Source organism: Cryptomeria japonica, chromosome 4, assembly GCF_030272615.1.
Source record: "Cryptomeria japonica chromosome 4, Sugi_1.0, whole genome shotgun sequence".
NCBI classification, from domain to species: Eukaryota; Viridiplantae; Streptophyta; class Pinopsida; order Cupressales; family Cupressaceae; genus Cryptomeria; species Cryptomeria japonica.
In genome coordinates this window covers 761,564,295-761,570,929 of record NC_081408.1, presented here as the reverse complement: position 1 = coordinate 761,570,929, position 6,635 = coordinate 761,564,295, and the positions used below count along the sequence as shown (strand labels likewise).

The 6,635-nt window shown below is 39.3% G+C and overlaps 1 pseudogene; it reads right to left on the bottom strand.

Annotated features, from left to right (window-relative positions):
* Positions 1 to 715: 715 nt before the first annotated feature.
* LOC131061644 (glycine-rich protein 2-like) lies at positions 716 to 1,297 on the bottom strand (annotated as a pseudogene).
* Positions 1,298 to 6,635: the final 5,338 nt, after the last annotated feature.

Genomic DNA, 6,635 nt, shown 5'->3' with positions numbered 1-6,635 from the left:
AAATGTCTAAAGATACAACTAAATGTATAAAACAAGTGTAAACAAATAAGAATAAGAAAAGAGTCAACCAACTCCATATAGAATTCTACCATTCATAAATATATAATTATATTAAAATTGAAATTAAAAACTTCTTTTTTTCCTGCCAAAAACATTCAGTATCATAATTTATTAGCGATAAACTAGAGACATCATTAAAAACATACTTTTCCCCAAAAGACTATTATAGTTTTATTGCCACATACCCACGACCTTGACTTGGAGCTAACATGTTCCCTTTCTAAAAGGACACAACTCAAGGGTGCTCAAAATTCTGGCCATGTGTACAACCCAGTCATCCCATACATTGCTAAAATAAACGGCTGCGGCTATTCTGGCTCCAAAACGGACCTTTCGTACAGTATGATAGCGACGTGTTAGTCAATCACAACCATTTATTGTAAAATCGACGATGTAAAATACGTGACTAACACATGTGTTAGTCAATCTGTACTATTATTTTGGATCCAAAATAGACATGTCCAAATAAACTAGGAAACAACAAACATCGCAAAGCTTCCTTCTGCATCAGGAGTAACATATATCAGTTTACAGTAGCGAAGGAAGCAAACAAAAACTTTTCAAAATAGGAGTGCTTGCGAGGAAATTGGAGGAGTACAACTAGAGCCCACAAACACCAAAAAATATATCCTCCATGTGATCATGTGCTTCTCATTCAGCCACTGGTGCACTCACGCGCCATGTGACCATGCTCACCGTACTTGTAACAATCCCCACCGCCACCGCCACGCTGCTAAGGGCACTCCCTCTCCATATGATCAGTGTCACCACAGTTATCATAGGCACCACCGTCGCCGCCACCACGACCGTCGCGACCTCCACTGTCAGAACCCTTGCCTCCATAGCCACCACCACCACTACCATAACCCCAACCTCCATAGCCATCACCACCATAACCCTCACCATTACCACCTCCATAACCCCCACCACCTCGTCTACTGCCACCATAACCACCACCTCCATGGCCACCGCCACCACCATAGTCGTCGTCACTGTCATTGCTACCCTGAACATATGCTCCATTAGGGCCAGTAACATCTACGACCTTGGTACAACCATCATTTCTTTGCTCCACAGAAAATTCCACCAATTCACCTTCAGCCAAGCTGTGAAAGCCATCCGCATGAAGAGACGACTGGTGCACAAACAGATCCTCACCACCACCATCAGGTGTTATGAATCTGTAAGCCTTCTGCGTGTTAAACCACTTCAACATTCCAAATAGTTTCCCCACCATTTCTACAACCAACACTTTGCAGAGAATGGGAAACCCCTGACTGGAATTAAAAACTATTGATTATGTGTTTGAGATGGAATAACTTACGTAGTGTACTTTATAGGTATTGTTTCATTGTACTCTAGATATGAGTTGGATTAGCATTGTCTATTATGAGGACTTATAACTTAGATTTAATTATAATCAATAATGTTGTCAATTAATATATTGGTTTGGAGTTTCAAGGCTAGTGTTTTCACAAAAGACTTTTTCTCATGATACATTATTGTGTTATGGTGAATGATTTATTGTCTTGTTTATTTCTTGAAAAATATTTTAGATCATTTTTTTCATTACTATTATTAGATTACTATAGGAATAATTCATGCTCCTTGTCTTCCTTTCAATTAGGCACATTGTTTGGAGGGAAGATGTAATTTCTATTCCATATAAGAGGTCAAGTAGAAATGGGCAAAATAGATTTGTTGGAAAAAAAAATACATTCGCTCAATTGATGATCTAATTTATGCTCAATGACCTATCTCTCAATGTTTGCGATAGAACCTAAAATCTCATGTTAGAAAACAACTAAAAGATTGTTGAGATTCACATGTGTTACCTTGATTTATATTTGATAGGATGAAAAGATGTGCATTGCACAATTTTTGTTGATGATCACATGTGAGGTTCTATATGTAAATAGAACCAAAATGTCTTCAAAGGCACCGATGTAAATACATGTTTATTTCGGAATGCAAAACATATGTAATCTTGGCTGGACATTTGTAAAATTTATATACACAAAAGCTCCATGGAAGTTTGTAAATGCTTCTACATGCGCCACCAAGTAGACTTGTTAACTTCATATGCTTCACTCAATAACATTCAATTTAACCCCTTTTCTAAATATGATTTAGGTATCTTGTCTATCAATGACCTACATTTGTATGGCCACTCTGAGAACTTCTTGGTTGAGAATCACTTTTTTTTTTGGTTGGTAATATAGATTTTTTTTATTAATATATAAAAATATAAGATTACAATTCAAAAGGGGCCTATATTACACCCAGAGTATTACATGCAAACTATAAAGAGATCTCCCTATCCCTATACATTAAAAAGATACTACAAAAAGGGAATGAATCTTAAACCCCTGTAAGGGCTTAGGTCACAAAAAAATCATGGGTCACCATCCATAACTACAAAAATTGTCCTTCTAACACAGTGAGTTCATATTGGCAATAAATGATTCACACCATGGAGGATTGGAAACTGCATCAGAGACCGAGCTAGAAACACAAAAACTTGTAGGCAAAACCTCACCTATTCAAGTCGTAGGAGAAAAAACCTTACACGCTCAAACTTCAAACCTGGGGTGGTCGTTGTCTTGCACTTTGTCGTTTCCTCAGGATGAAACTCAAAAACCATGGCCTCTGCCTCTCCTGCGCATGTTGATATGTTTTGATCACTTCCATTAAAGAATTCCACTCCACCCTGATATGACTTAAATAGAGTCTCTGGTTCACTATATTCAGCCAGCGAACAAAAGGCACAAACCCCAACTCTTCCATTGCGAATTGACTCTCGAAGCACTCACTAAAATAAAATCCATATCCTGAGTGCGCCCATTCAAGAACGAAATCCATCCCAGATATTAGTTCTTGTTCAAAAAGAGAGTTCATGACCTAGCGGATATCCTCCTCGGCGATTCCCAATTCCAGGCCCCAGGCCAAAATCATGGCAGCTATATCCACATTGCATTTCCACCGATGTGTGGCTTGCTGGAAAAAAAAGCCTAGCATCCCCTGCACTAAACTTATAACTTCCTCTGGTGGGCATTTGAGCAGTAGTCCGAGTCTTCGATTTTCCACCGACCCATATAGAGCTTTTTGTTACTTCTTCGTTTGGAAGGTGAACGTGGCCTCCATCCTGTCGCCAAACAACATATTACTGTCACGACCCTTGATAGTTAATACTTGACACTGTGAATATCACATCATCACCCGCTCACATAGATGGAAACATTATAAACAAGAGCTTATTGTAAGGAACCTGTTGGTGTAAATAAATATTCATCATGGATATTATTACACTTTACTTACGTTAACTTAGGATATTGCATCTCTTCGTAGTTTGGATATGAGACACTTAGGGAAGTATGCACATAGGGATATAGCTTGTAGGAGAAATTCCACCTTTTGTGATCTTATTTTGCTGTTACACTCCACATTTGGTGGGTCATCCACCTCTTATGGAATATTATATTGTTTCTCCTACCTACCCCTAGTATTTCTTACCTACCCTTGTTTCTCATTGAGCCACATGTCATGATTGTGTGCTCGTATATCCATATGGCCTTGCCTATATAAGCATGCTCATATTCATTGTATTGGTTAATCCAGTTGATCATTTGTATATTGATGAGAATACAATTTGTTCTTGTCATTCTTTTGTCTCTCTTTATGCTTTTCAGTGTGCCCTTGATCTTGGCAAAATCTCACATGGTATCACAGCTATTGGGGTTTCATTGATTGGTCTTTGGAGACATCTTGGAAGACTTCTATTTTTGGATTTGAGGGACTGTGCCTTTTGGAGGCATCTTAGAGTGTTTTCGACTTCACCATTGCGTCCGAGGGGCCATTTCCATAAAAATCGAGTATAAAATCAACCTATTTTGGCGAAAGTCGAATGTTGGGTGTGGAGAATTTTTTTGCCCAATTTGGGTGGTACGATATGAAATTTCCGGATTAAAATATATATATATATATATATATATATATATATTTCTGCTTTTTTTTTTCATTTTCAGAAGAAAAAAAAGGGGGTTTTATTTCAAAAAAATTAAAAATTAAAAATCTTTTTTGGGAGTCCGCAAACCCCCCCCCTTTGCCCTTGCCGTATCTTTTTCACAGGTCTTGCAGGGGTCCCCGCCATCCGTGCAATCCCATTGGCAACCCCTGCGACAAACCCACTCCCGACGACATTTTTTTCCCGGCCCTGGCAGAAACTCAACTGTCAGCCCCTCCAGCTCCGGGCCCCGACACCGCCTTTTGATAGATAGTAGTCGTCGGCACCTCTACCGCTGACCCTCCGACAACCACCATCTATCGGCCCCGCCGCCACCATCGGCCCTCCAGCCCCGAAAGCCACCTCAGCAGCTAGGCCCACCTTCGCCTACCACCTCAACAACTAGGCCCACTACCTGCCATGTCACCCGCATGCCCAATCAGCTGCCACATTAGCTTTTTTTTTTGCCTAGTCAACCACACATAGTCAATGTCTAGTCAGCGCCTAGTCAGCCTGGTCCAGAGGTGCGACAACCATTTTGACGGTCATATGGTCATCAAATTTAGCACAGTGTTTTGCTGACATCAATATTTTTTGAAAATTTTAGACCCCTCTCCGTTGAGCAGTTTGGATTTCTTGGTCAACTTTGGACACTCATAACTTGCTCAATTTTGCTCCTTTTTGGGTGCATTTTTTTTTATTTGGGCTAATTTTTTGTGTATTTCATACTGGTGTGGTTATTTTCTGATTTTGGTGAACAAGTTTTTCAGAAGTTTTGGATTCTCTCAATTGTACCTGTCCAATCCTTGATTTTGCAACTTCAAAGGCTTCGTTTGGGCTCATACAACCTCCTTTTCAGGTGTCATTTTTTTTTGTCTAATTTCATAATCTATGATCAGTTTTCAGATATTTTGAGTGGATATTGTACTTTCAAATATTGGTCTTTTTGGCCTATTTGATACTTGTAATTTTCTTGGATTTTAGTTTAGATCTCTTGCATTATTAGTTTGAGTCTCCTTTGGCCTCATTGAGGCAATTGTAAAGTTGAAATTAGAAGTCCACTTTGCCATTTTTTGCAAGTGGCCCATTGTACACGCACTAAGTATAAAGTGTCAAATCATCATTTTTTTTTGGGGGGGGGGGGGTTCCTTGATTGAGTGAATTTTGGGGGGTATCTTGTGTGATTGTGCCTCTCTTTCCTTGTGCTCTTTCATTTTTGTTGCAATGAGTTCTCATAAATTTCCACCTTTAACTCCACATAATTATGCATCTTGGAAAATTAAAGCATGGAGTAAATTAATGGAAAAAGGTCTCACACATTATATAGATGGAACAATAGCAGCACCACCAGATCCTAAGACTGATCCTAATGCTCAGTCAAAATGGCTCACTTAAAATTGCATGGTTCTTGGAACTTTACGCAAGTATGTATCAAATGGCCTCATCTTTCACATTGAGAAATGTACTACAATCAAAGAGGCTTGGGATATGTTTTAGAAATTGTATAGTCAAGTTGACGAAATTAGAGGTTACAAGATTGACAATGATCTCACCAACTTGGATCCCAAGAATTTTGATATAATCCAAGATCATGTCACCAAAGTAAATGAGCTAAGAGCAAAGCTTAAGGATTGTGGAATTGACAAAAAGGATGCTCAGTTTCTATTCAGCTTGTTGGACAAGCTTGCACCAAAATATGCAGCATTTTAAATGTTGATGTTGGAACAATCTAAGTTGTTGAACATTGGGCTTCTCAAGTCTTCAAAGTCCAAGGCTTTGGTGGCTAATCAAGGGAATCAAGGAGGTCAAGGCAAAGATTCCAACAAGAAGAAAAAGCAATCTAAGTCAAAGCCTTAGCAGGAAAAAGGGCAATCATCCTCTCCATCACAAGGTGATTTTTCATCCTCTTCCAAGAAGCGGACTCCAACTAAGAAGGATAAACCAACTTGTGCATATTGCAAGAAGTATGGTCATGATGAGCATCGATGCCACACCAAGAAATTTGATGAGTTGACAAATCTTCTTAAGAAAAACAACATCAACTTGCCATCTGCCTACACAAAGAAGGATTCAACGCCTTCCTCTTCCTCACAGTCTAAGGGAAAAGGGCAAGCATTTGTGGCTACAACAGGTTTTACACAATAGTGGATACTTGACTCGGGTGCCTCTTATCACATGGGTTCTACAAAGGAGCAGTTTTGTTCATTAGAGCCATCAAAGGTACCTCACATTTACATAGGTGATGATACACAAGTTGAGGTTGAAGGGAAAGGTTCAGTTGACATGGATGATGGAACATTTGAGAATGTTCTCTATGTTCCTAACTTGTCTACCAACCTTCTCTCTATCTACCAAATCACTCACTATGGGAATGGGGAAAAGGTTGACTTTACACCTGATTCAGTTGTTGTAAAGGAACTTGATAATGATGCCTTGGTAGCAGTGGGACAAGTCAATGACAACTCAAGGCTTTATTCATTCTCCCACTTTGTACCAAGTTCTCCTTCTAGGGTCTTGCTTACTCATTCAAATTCAGAAAGTAAGCTATACCATGAGTGGTTTGGTCACCTCA